The following is a 13,659-nucleotide window of genomic DNA, read 5'->3' as shown; positions in this document are numbered from 1 at the left end:
GTGACTCAATCAGATCATATGGTGAGTCATTTCCAGACGTATCGATAAACTCGTTGATTCCTCTCATTCTTGTAGTCACTGGACTATAGAAAAAAGGATCAGTAGCCATTTGACCTTCATTGTGTATTAAACAAACACCAGATGGCAAGGATTCATTCAGGAAATCCATTCTTTCTTTTTCATAGTCATGTTCACACTGCTGCTTCCCACTGAGCCTTTCTCTCTGCTTGTCATGGTGCCAAAGCTGCCTGCATAGCACCTTTCATGCATCACAGCTTTCAAATCTTGTCCCATTAGTTTCATTTTGTTTCCATCATAAATAATCTCCCACTTTCTCATACACTCTTTCATTATCTAATAATGGGCTGGGTCACTATACAAAGGAGCCAAGTATTAAAGGGTTAGTGAGTACAGTTTGTCCACTTGGTTTCTGGCCAGTGTACGAACTATTTATTAAACAGATAAATTTATGCACCTAAAAAAAAGAGACCTAGGGGATGCAAACATCTCCATCCTGCTAACACATTTCAGGAGCACAAGATGCAAAAAAGTGAGGACAATGGAATCTCATATTGGAAACCTTAAAACACTATACCATGAGTGTAACCTAATTCAACCTAATTATTTCAAGAAACACACAAAAGCAAATACCCTATCCTCTGTAAAATTCCATCACAATTCCTCTCCTTGGCCATTCCCTAGACTCATTTGGACATCAGCCAGCCATCCAGAAGTGTTGAAATGCTGGTAAGCATTTACAAGCCAAGTGACTCCATTCTAAGAGTGTTATCCTATGATGAAATTTCACAGAGTCCAAGAAGGGAGATTTGTCTTTTTGGAGAATGTTGTAAAGAGACAAAATAAGAAAGCTGGACGTTATGTAAGATTTATTGCCAACACTGCAAAGTTTAGTACAAACAAGGAGCATTCCCTGGGTCTCAGCAGAGCAGTTCTTCAGTGTTCACAGGAAGTTAAATATTGAGCAAATAAAGTATTCTAACAGAATCAGATTCTTCCATTATTTAAGGAAATGTTAAGAAGGTTAGAATGCAGTGTGTAGGATGTTATAAATATAAATATGTCAGCACTGAGTTAAATCATCCCAGCCTATTATTCCCACAGGCAGGCCAATTATCAGGGATAATTGGACTGATAATGAGCATTCTGACTGGTCGAGAGGTCCCTCTTGGGGTACGGCACCCCTTCCCCTTATAAGGCTGTCCTCTATGCCAAGAATGCCCTAAGTTATAAATGGGGACATTTAAAAGAATGTAGTATTTTTGAGAAAATCCAGCTTATATTGATTGAAATTAAGGTGTTGAATGCTAAATATTTTTTAATAAAGAAGGAAACAAGCTATTTAATAAAACACAATAGAGGTAACGCAATTATTTTGTTTTTTCATAAAATATTCCCATTATATGAAATAATTTCAACTATATTTAGAAAAATGGAAAAGAAAAAAGACCCACTCGTGACCTCATCTCCCTAACAGAGCCAATTTAATCCTTTTAGTGTTTGAAATACATGTTTAATGCAAAGTCAGTTGTATCATTTGTGTAACCAATTATTCTATTATTTACCATTATATGTTGATAATAAATTCATATTAAACGCTGTCTATGCCAACATATTTAACTAAATATTTTCTACCTGGACTACTCTTTCCTGCCCTCTTCCATCAGATAACTGCTATTTATTCTTTGACTTCAGCTTAATCTTCACTTCTTTGGGGACAGTTTTTCTCTGACTTCCCAAGCTGAGTTCGTATGTACCCTCCTACAGATTGCCTCTTCCTAGCCCTTACTATTGTGATTATCTGATTAATGTCCATCTCTTCTAGTAAGCAGTAATTTCCATGACAGCGAAGTGATTCTTCTTGTGCTTAGGATCATATCCCAGAATAGCGCCTTGCACATAGTAATTGTTGAATAAATAATCATTGAATGAATGACTAAATGAATGAATTTAAGCATTTTCTGCATAGCTCTAGATGGTGAGATCTGAAGAAAGTGGTTTGTATACTGATCTATGAATAGGAACACACATAGCTAATGACAACATCTGCTCTGATAATTCCATCACCTTAGCACTTTACACTTTATGTCATCAGCCCATTAGCCCTGTATAAGAAGAAAATAACAGAACTGTGAGTGACTATACAGGAAGAAAAAAAAAAAACACTGGAGAAAAAGAAATTGCTTAAAACTCCTGGTAAAAACTGTCAATAATTATTTACCTTCTACTTTGTTTTCTTTTGAATGGAAGTAACATTTCTTCATAGTTTTCTGGATGGCTCTGTTTTCACACAGTCCCTTATCTCAGAAAGGTTATAAACCTGAAAAATAAATTAAAAGCTCCTCATCATATACTGTTTGATTCCACGGAGTCAAACTATAGAATAATACATAACCAACCACTTCTGGTCTGAGCCTTATATCACAAACCTTGCCTCAACTGTCCCCTCATATGTTTTTTTAAACTCATCTCAATTTCCTGCCAACATTCATGAGGCGTGCTTTGTGTTTCAATTTTGTCTCAACTGCTAATAAACTAAACTCTCTTTTTAAAAAAAGAACAATTTCTTACCGTCTTTCATTATATAAATTGTAAGCCAAATTGTAAATACACATGAAAATAAATTATATGTTTTATCTCTATATTTTATAGTTTTGTTCTGTGGAAATACATGCTTAAAATTCTGAAAAATTAAATAATTTTGACGTTTCTTCGCCAGAATATTTCATTAGAGAACTCAGCCACACCATTTAATATTTTTAAATTGTAAACTTTTTTATAGCAGTTTTTTGTTCACAGCAAAATCAAACAAAAGTACAGAGAGTACCCATATACTTCCCTATTCCCACAAGTGTATAATCTCCCTCACTATCGACATCCCACACCACAGTGGCGCATTTGTTACCTACATTTGATGGAGCTACATTGACACATTATCACCCTAAGTCCATAGTTTACGTTAGGGCTGACTCATGGTGTTGTACATCCTATGAGTTTTGGCAAATATATAATGAAATGTATCCACCATTTTAGTATCATATAGAATAGTCTCACTGTCCCAAATATCCTTCCTGCTTTGCTTATTTATCTCTCCCTCCTCTTCAATTCCTGGCAACTGCTGATCTTTTTACTGTATCCATAGTTTTATCTTTTCCAGAATGACATATAGTTAGAATCATACAGCATGCAGCCTTTTCAGACCGTTTTTTTTGTTTTGTTTTGTTTTAACTTAGGAAGATGCATTTAGTTTCCTCCATGTCTTTTAGTGGCTTGATAGTTCATTTCTTTTTTTTTTTTTTTTTTTAAGATTTTATTTATTTATTTGAGAGAGAGAGAGAGAGCACATGAGACGGGGGGAGGGTCAGAGGGAGAAGCAGGCTCCCCGCCGAGCAGGGAGCCCGACGCGGGACTCGATCCAGGGACTCCAGGATCATGACCTGAGCCGAAGGCAGTCGCTTAGCCAACTGAGCCACCCAGGCGCCCGATAGTTCATTTCTTTTTAACACTGAAATGATATTCCATTCTCTGGATGTACCACAGTTTACTTACCCATTCTTCTACTGAAAGAAATCTTGGTTATTTCCAAGTTTCAGCAATTATGAAAAAAGCTGCTATAAACATCCATGTGCAGGTTTTTATATGGATATGTTTTCATTAGTAGTGTGAGTAAACACCAAGAAGTATAACTGCTGAATAATATAGTAAGAGCATCTTTAGTAAGAAATTGCCAAACTGTCCAAAAAAGTGATTGTAACATTTTGTATTCACACCAGCAATAAAAGAGAATTTCAGTTACTCTACATACTTGCTAGTCTACGGTATGTCCGGTGTCAAGGATTTTGGCCATTCTAATAGGTATGTAGTGGTAACTCATTGTTTTAATTTACAATTACCTAAAGACATACGATGTTGAACATCTTTTCATATACTTACTTGCTTTCTGTATATCTTCTTTAATCAAAGTTTTCAAGTCTTGTGCCTATGTTTTAATCAGGTTTTTTTCTTCTTGCTGAGTTTTAAGAGTTTTTTGTATATTATGGCTTATCAGATGTTTCTCTTGTAAACATTTTCTCCCAGTCTTTGGCTTATCTTCTTATTCTCTTGACATTGTCTTTTGCACAGCAGAGGTTTTTAATTTTAATAAAGTCCAGCAAATCAATTGTTTTTAATGGATCATGCCTTTTGTGTTATATCAAAAAGTCACTGCCATATCCACAGTCACCTAGGTTTTCTCTATTTTATATTCTAGTTTTATAATTTTGCATTTTGCATTTCAGTTTGTGATGCATTTAGAGTTAATTTTTATGAAGAATATAAGGTCTATGTCTAGATTTATTTTTTTGCCTGTAGATATCCAGTTGTTCCAGGAACTCAAAGACTACCTTTTCCCCCATTATATTGTTTTTGCTCCTTTTGTCAAAGATCAGTTGACTATATTTATGTGGGTCCACTTTTGGGTCTCTGTTCTGTTCCTTTGATCTATTTGTCTATTCTTTCACCAGTATCACACTGGCTTCATTATTATAGCTTATAGTTAAGTCGTGAGTCAGGGAGTGACACTTCTTTGACTTTGTATTTAGTCAATATTCAGTTGGCTATTATGGGTCACTTGAATCTCCATATAAGCTTCATAATCAGTTTGTTAATATCCATAACTTATGGGGATTTTGAGTGGGGTTGCAATGGATCTATAGATCAAATTGGGAAGAACTTACATCTTGACAATATGAAGCCTTCTTATACATGAACACAGACTATCTCATTTATTCACCTCTTTGATTCTGCTCATCAGAGTTTTGTGGTTTTCCTCACATAGATCTTGTACATGTTTTGTCAGATTTATATCTAACTATTTCATTTTTTGTGGTATTAATGTAAATGATATTGTGTTTTTAATTTCAAATTCTACTTGTTCATTGCTGGTATACGGAAAAGCAATTTTCTTTTTATTGAAGTATAACTGATATGCAATGTTACATTAATTTCAGGTGTATAACATAGCAATGTGACAAGTCTATATGTTATGCTGTGCTCACCACAAGTGTAGCTACCACAGGTCACCAAACATTGCCATTACAATACCACTGACTATATTCTTTATGCTGTAGCTTATATCCCCATGACTTATTCATTCCATAACTGAAAGCCTGTATTTCCCATTCCTCTTCATCTATTTTGCCCATCTCTCCCTCCCTTCTGGCAACCATCAGTTTGTTCTCTGTACTTATGAGTCTGTTTCTGGAAAGCAAGTGACATTTAACCTTGAATCCCGCAAGCTTGTTACAATCTGTTATTAATTTCAGGAGCTTTCTGTCAATTCTTCTGGATCTTCTACATAGACAATTATGTAACCTCCTAAAAGTTTTAATCTATTTATTCTCTCAATTATTGTTCGTCTAATGAAGTCTTTATTTCTCCCTCACTTTTGAAGGATAATTTCACAAGGCAAAGAATTCTAGGGCAGTAGCTTATTTTCTCTCAACACTGAATATTTCACTTTACTCTCTTCTTGCCTGCATGGTTTCTGAGAAGTACAATATAATTCTTACCTATGTTCCTCTATGGGTAAGGTGTTTTTTTTCTCTGGCTTCTTTCAGGATTTTTTCTCTATCTTTGATTTTCCTGAAATTGTATATGATATACCTACATATAGGATTTTTTAATTTATCTTGCTTATTGTTCTCTGTGCTTCCTGGATTCACAGTTTAGTATCCGACATTAGTTTGGGGGAAATTCTCAGTCATAAATGCTTTAAACAGTATTGCCATTATGTATATGTTGCACCTTTTATTGTTGTCCCACAGTTCTTGGATATTCCTTATTTTTTCAGTCTTTTTCTCTTTGCTTTTCAGTTTTGAAAGTTTCAGTTGTCATATCCTGACGCTCAGAGATAGTTTCCTCAGCTGTGTCCAGTCTACTGATGAACCCACCAAGGCATTCTGTATTTCTGTTACTCTGTTTTTTATATCTAGGATTTCTTTTTAATTCTCTCTTAAATATTTATCTCTTTGCTTACATTATCCATCCGTTCTTGCATGTTGTCTAATTTTTCCATTGAAGCCTTTAGCATATTAATGAGAGGCATTTTTTAAAATTCTTGTTCTGATAATTCCCACCACTAGAGTATAAGTTCTATGAAGTTAGGAATTTTTTCTCTTTGGTTCATTGTTGTTTCCAGAGCCTGGCATATAGTAAGTTTGCAAATATTCATTGAATGAATGATTCCCTCAAAAGTGAAAAGGATTTTCAATCAAATTGACTCTCTACCTAAGATGTCAATCAGTTTGGATAGTTTTAAAACTCAATTGACTTATTTTATTTGGCTAGCAAATGCATGCAATCAAAAATATCATTATGTAGGCATAATTTATGTGCAATGTTCTCACATCTTCAAACTCTAGAACACAATATGGGACAAAATTACCTAAATGAGATTCAGTAATGTTTTAAATATGATCATATTACTATAGAAATACTTACATGATATCTGAAATTTAATAAAATAAAATGTTAAGGCTAGAAAATAAAATACTAAAACCTCAAAAAACTTCTTATATAACTGGGTAGTGAAATTGTAGGTATTACTTTCTTCTCTATACTTTTTGATGCTTTCCAAATTTTCTACAATGAATATGCATTAATTTTATCATAAGGGGAAATAATATGTAAAACAAGGAATTTTAAGATGTTGGAGGTAAACATATAAATTGCACAGTAAAAATAAAGATAGGTTAGAAAGAATGGTCTATTCTCTCATTTATCTTACTACATTGAGAACAAATGTGGAAGTTTTTTGTCATCTCCATTTTGACTACTAGTTCTAAAACTGTTTACTCATCAGGATGAATGATTTAATTATTATATCCTTCCTTGTTTTTTGATGCAAAATTTTTATTAGCATTAATTATTTGGGGGCTCTTCTTTCTGTTTCATGTAAGTACCGTATTTTGTTAATAAACTTTATTTTTAGTACATTTCAGATTTATAGAAAAATCATGAAGATAGTAGTGATTTCCCTGTACAACTCTGCACCCAGTTGTCCTTAAAAATAGCATCTAACATTAATATAGTACACTTGTTACAATTAATGAACCAATATTGATATCTATTTTTAACTGAAGTCCATACTTAATATTAAGACTTCGTATTTACTCAATGTCCTTTTTTCATTGATGTTCCTGAGTCCCATCCAAGATCCTGCATTGCATTTCAGTTGTCAGGTCTCCAGAGGCTACTCTTCACTTTGGCAGTTATCAGAGTTCCCTTGTTTTTGGTGACTTTGACAGTTTTGAGGAGTACTAATTAAGTATTTTGTAAAATGTTCCTCTACTGGGATTTGTCTGATGTATTTCTCATGAATAGACTGGGGTTATATGTTTTTTGGGGGTGGAAGATCATAGAATTGAAGTACCATTATCCTCACATTATATCAATCTACATACTGTCAACATGACTTATCACTGTTGATGTGGACCTTGATCATCTGGCTGACATGGTTTGTCAGGCTTCCCCACTGTCAAGTACTTATTCTTACCCCTTTCCATACTGTAGTTTGGGAAGGGAGTCACTATGCACAGCACTCAAAGACTGGGGAATTACATTTCATTTCTTTGAGGGCAAAGTACACAAATTATTTGGAATTCTTATGTAAGGGATCTTCATCTATTCTCCCTCATTTATTCAATCACTTATTTACATCAATGTGGATTCACGAGCATTTATTTTATACTTTGAATAAAGTCTCATGCTACTTTTTTATTTCTCTGTTCATGGTTCTATTCCCAGTTATTGAGATCTCTTTCAGTTGGATTCTGTGTCCCTTTTAACATACCCCCATCAGTATGTGTGTGTGTATGGACTGCAGTGGGTATGTGTGAGTAGGGGTATGTAACACTTCTCTACTTTCTGGTACTATAAGATGATCCAGGTTCATCTTATATATTTCCTGCAGCACACCTAGAATCAATCATTTCTCTGTGGAGCTCTGGTTCCTCTTATTAGAGAATGGTATTAGAAACCAAGATCTGGACACTATGTGTATTCTTTGCTAATGGAGTGTCATTTCTTTTAGGTCCTCTCAGCTAACAGAGCAAAGGAATATCTGTGCACATATTAATCCATGTATATACAGAGATCTATAAATATAACTATGTGTATCTATATTAAGCTAAACATGAGTTCATACTAATGTTTCCAACTCTAATCCTTTAACACATTGACCATCCTATTCTTTTTCCTTTGCTTATTTGTAAATTCTAACTCCAACAGTAAGAAAGCTGCCTCCCATAATCCACTATCTATTTACTTAATTATTCACTTCTAGTATACATGTATGGCAGTATCAGAAGTGTTAACCCATAGTCCATGGGCGGGGCCGGGGGGAGAATCTTTATAAAGTGCACAGATCTTCTGTGTTTAGGCTTACAAATTCTACTTATTTCCAAAGTTACTTGAGTCAGTGCTTTTTCCCCCACCACCTTCAGTGAGGTTGTTTCATAACTGGTAATAAGGTTATATTTTTTATCACCTACTTCATTCCATCCTAAGATCTTGGGACCTCCTATATTTTTTTAAAATTTGCATTCATTGTTTTACTCTTTGTACAGCATTGTTCCCTGGGTTTTGACATGCATAATGTTATATGTCCATCACTGCAGATTATGCTGAATAGTTTCATCACCCAATAAATCCTCTGTGCTTCACCTATTCAATTCCTATCCCTCCCTCCTTGCAACCACTGATCTTCCTACTGTCTGTAGGCTTGCCTTTTCCAGACGTCACATAATTAGAATTATATAGTATATAATCTGTTCTGACTGGCTTCTTTCACTTAAAAGTTGGTATTTAAAATTCATCTATGTCTTCTCATGGCTTGAGTTTATTTTTATCATGGAGTAATATTCCATTGTGTGGACATAGAACTATTTATTCACCTATTAAAGGACATCTTGGTTGCTTCTAGGTTTTGGTGATGACAAATAAAGTTGTTGTAAGCATTTATATGCAGGTTTTTGTGTGGAGTAAGTGTGCAAAAGATTTGGATAAATATCTAGAAGCATGACTGTCTGTGATACGATCATCTGGTAAGACTATGTTTAGCATTATAAGAAATTTTCCAACTGTCTTCCAAAATGACTGTAGCATTTTGCCATCTCACCAGCAATTTTGCTCCGAATCCTCATCACCTTTGGTATTATCAGGGTTTTTTTTTTTTCAAATTTAAATTTTTTTGAATTTTACATTGTAAGAGGCATGTAGTAGTATCTCACTGTTGTTCTAATCTGGAATTTTCTAATGACAAATGATATTGATCATCTTTTCATATACTTATTTTCCATCTATATATCTTCTTTTGTGAGATTTTTGTTTTCATTTTTGAATTAGGTTGTTTGTTTTCTTATTTGTTGAGTTTTAAGAGTTATTTGTATATTTTGGATACAAGTTCTTTTCAGGTATGTGTTTTGCAAATATTTCTCCTGGTCTGTAACTGCTATTATTATTCTCTTCATGGTGTTGAATTCAATTTGCTAATATTTTGTTGAGGATTTTGATCTGTGTTTATGAGAGAGATTGATCTATAATTTTCCTTCTTTGTAATGTCCTTGTTGGCTTTGGTATACGGGTAATGTTGGCCTCAAAGAATAAGTTAGGAAGTGCTCTGCATCTATATTCTGAAAGAGATTGTGGAGGTTTGGTATAATTTCTTCCTTAAATGTTTGGTAGAATTCACCAATGAAACCATCTAGACCAATGCTTTGTTTTTTTGAAAGGTTAGTAAATGTTAATTCAATTTATTTAATAGATACAAGCTACTCAAATTAGATAGTCTCCTTTTAAGTTTTGGTAGTTTGTATCTTTCAAGGAATTGGTCCATTTTTTATATCAATTTGGAGGCACAGAGTTGTTAATAATATTCTGTTATTTTTTTCTATTAACGTCCTTGGGACCAGTAGTGATGATCCTTTTTTCCTTTCTGATACTGTGAATTTGTTTATTCCCTATTTTTATTTGGTTAACTTGCTACAAGTTCATCAATTGTATTGATCATTTCAATAGAATTTCAATCAGCTTTTGCTTTCATAGATTTTTTTCTACTGATTTCCTGTTTTCAATTTCATTGATTTCTGCTCTGATTTTTATTATTTCTTTTTTCTGACTTGATTTAGGCTTAAATTGGTCTTCCTTCTCTAGTTCCCCAAGTGGAAACATAGATGATTGATTACAGATTTTTTAAATTAATGTATTTAATGCTATAAATTTCCCTCTCAGCACTGGTTTCGCTGAATCCCATAAATTATGATAGGTTGTATTTTCATTTTAATTTAGTTCAAAATATTTTAAAATGTCTTGAGATATCTTCTTTGACCCATATATTATTTCAAAGTGTGTTTGTTTAACTTCCAAGTATTTGGGACTTTTTTTCTGTGTGTTATTGATTTCTAGTTTAATTCTACTGTGGTCTGACAACATACCCTGTATGAATTTTTTTTAATTTTTTAAGGTATGTTTTATGACTGAGCATATGGTCTATCATTATGAATGTTCCAGGTAACCTTGAGAAGAATATGTATTCTGCTGGTGTTGGACAGAGTATTCTATAAATGTTAATTAGTTCAGGCTGAGTCATAATGCTATTCAGTTCAACTATATCCTTACTGATTTTCTGCCTGCTTTATTTATCAGTTACTGCTGAGGGTGCGGAAGTCTCCAACTATAAAAATGGATTTATTTTTCCTTGAAATTCTATCAGTTTTTAATCTCACATATTTTAATGCTTTTTGCTGTGGTGTATATGTGTATGTGTGTTAATTGTTATGTCTGCTTGGAGAATTGACCCTTTATCACTATATAATGCCTGTCTTAATCCCTAATAATTTCCTGAAGTCAGATATATCTGAAATTAGTATAGTTATCTTTGCTTTTTTTTTTTTTTGATTAGTAGAACATGATATTTCTCTCTCCATCTTTTTATTTTCAGGCTATCTGAGTCTTTATACATAAAGTGGATTTCTTCTAGATATCATACAGTTTTGTCTTTTAGTTAAATAAAATAATCTCTGTCTTTTAATTTGTATGTTTAGGCCATTTATATTTAAAATGTATTTTGAGGAGCACCTGGGTAGCTTAGTTGGTTAAGCATCTACCTTTGGCTCAGGTCATGATCTCAGGGTCCTGGAATCCAGCCCTGTGTCGGGCTCCCTGCTCAGCAGAGAGCCTGCTTCTCCTTCTCCTTCTATGCTCCCCCTGCTTGTGTTCTCTCTCTTTCTCTCTCTGTCAAATAAATAAATAAAAATCTTTACCAAAAAAATTCTTAAAAATAAAATAAAATGTATTTTGATATAGTTGGATTAATAACTACCATGCTTCTGTTTTGTTTTCATTGCATTTGTTCTCTGTTCCTTTCTCTCCCACTTTTATTGCGTTGTCTGGTTTTAATTTAACATTTTATATGACTCCATTGCCTTTCCTCTCTCAGCATATCAATTATACTTAACCATATTTTAGTGGTTACACTACAGTTTGCCATATATGCTTTTAATTAATCCACGTCCATCTCAAATAAAATTAAACCACTTCACATCCAGCACAGCACACTTGTAACACTACTCTTGATTTCTTTCTCTCCATTATGATATTGCTGTTATTCATTTTACTTATCCATGGGCTATAATCACACAATACATTATTACTATTATGACTAAAACCAGTAATCATTTAGATTAATTAAAAATAAGAAAAATAAGATGTTTAAATTTTAACAAAATGCCTTCATCTATTCCTTCTTTAATGTTCCTTTCTTTATATATATGAGTTTCTGAACAATATTATTTTCTCTCTCCCTAGAGAATTAAAAATAAAAAAAAATTTCCTTGAAGAGGCCTATTAGTGATGAATTCCTTCAATTATTGTTGACTGAGAAAGTCTATATTTTCTCCTTCTGAAAAATAATTTCATTGGATATTGGATTATAGTTGAGTTTTTTTTTTTCTTTCCACTTCAAATATTTTACTTCACTCTCTTCTTGCTATCTAAAGAAGGGATATGTGCTGTAATTTTTATTGTTTTTCTTCTATTAGTAAGGGGTCTTTAGAATCTTTAAATTCTGGCTGTTTTTTAACATTTTCTCTTTGTCTGTGGTTCTCTACAGTTTGAATATGATATGCCTGGATTTTTTGTTGTTGTTATTTATCCTACTTGTATTTTCTGGGCTTCCTCTATCTGTAGTTTAGTGTCTGTTACTAATATTGGAAAATCCTCACCATTATTACTTCACGTATTTTTTAAGATTTTATTTATTTATATGAGAGAGAGAGTGAGTGAGCATGAGTGGGGGGCAGAGGGAGAGGAAGAAGCAGACTCCCCGCTGAGCAGGGAGCCTGATGCGGGGCTCGATCCCAGGACCCTGAGATCATGACCTGAGCTGAAGGCAGACACTTAACTGACTGAGCCATCCAGGTGCCCCCACATATTTCTTCTGCACCTTCTCTCTTCTTCTGGTATTCCAATTGCATGTAGGCTATACTTTTCATAATCGTGCCACACTTACTGGATGCTCTGTTCATTTTTTTTTTCATTCTTTTTTCCCTTTGCATTAATTTTTTGAAAGTTTATAGTGATCTCTCTTCAAGTTCACTTGTTTTCTCAGCTGTTTCAAGTTTATTGATGAGCACTTCTAAGGTATCCTTCATTTTCATTATGGTGATTTTGGATTTCAATCATTTTCTTTTGATTCTTTCCTAAAATTTCCACCCTTCTGCTTACTTTACCCATCATTCCTGTATGCTGTCTACTTTTTCCATTAGCACCTTGAACATATCGATCATAGTTATTTTAAATTCCCTGTGTCATAATTCCAACACCTGTGTCATATCTGAATCTGGTCTGATGCTTGCTTTATCTTCAAAAAAATGCTTGCATTTTTTCCTTGACTTTTAGCATGCTTTGTAATTTCTTATTGAAAGCCAAACATGATGTACCAGGTAATAGAAACTGAGGTAAACAGGCCTTTAGTGTAAGGTTTTATGTTGAGGTGGCCAGGAGTAGGGCTGTGTTTAATGATTGCTATAGCCGTGCCAGAGGCTTCAAATTCCTTTGATGTCCTTGTTTTTGCCTCCTTCACTGTCTTTGGCCTCTTTAAAAACTCTTCCTTAGGTAAAGTCTGTCTTTCAGCAACTTAAGCAATAATACCGTTATTATGGTGGATATGTTTTCATGTGATAGAAGGGAATTGGGAAGGGGAAGCATTATACAATATTATGAATGCATCTCTGTCTTTTAGTGGGCCTGTGCACCTGGGATTAACCTTTGCAAGTTATAGTTCTTATATTTATTCCCACTTCGGTATTACCGAAAAGCTACAGGAGGCTGGAGTAGAGAGAATACCCTTCCCTTAGGTATCTAAGACTCTGGTGAAGTCTTTCCTCTGAAGAGTAAGTAGCCCTTTGTTATGAGAACATTCTTGGAGTATTTCACAATGGCTACTCTTCCTCTCCCCTATGAGAGCCAAGAAGGGATCTTTCTTTCTTTTTTTTTTTTTTATTCTTATGTTAATCCCCATACATTATATCATTAGTTCTAGATGAAGTGTTCCATGATTCATTGTTCGTGCACAACACCCAGTGCTCCATGCAGAACGTGGCC

At 33.9% G+C, this 13,659-nt stretch overlaps 1 long non-coding RNA gene across 1 annotated transcript in view; it reads right to left on the bottom strand.

The window, feature by feature from the left end:
- The window catches only part of LOC115943687 (uncharacterized), a 142,826-nt gene that overhangs the window by 19,648 nt on the left and 109,519 nt on the right, over positions 1-13,659 (bottom strand). Inside the window, exon 4 of the long non-coding RNA XR_004078270.2 lies at positions 2,240-2,338. This is a non-coding gene — a long non-coding RNA (uncharacterized LOC115943687). The remainder of the gene's footprint in view (positions 1-2,239; positions 2,339-13,659) is intronic.

Source organism: Leptonychotes weddellii, chromosome 9 (genome assembly GCF_054177405.1).
Source record: "Leptonychotes weddellii isolate Sample4059 chromosome 9, ASM5417740v2, whole genome shotgun sequence".
In the NCBI taxonomy this organism is placed as follows: Eukaryota; Metazoa; Chordata; class Mammalia; order Carnivora; family Phocidae; genus Leptonychotes; species Leptonychotes weddellii.
Note: the sequence above shows the minus strand (reverse complement) of the source record. Positions and strands in the feature narration are given on the sequence as shown.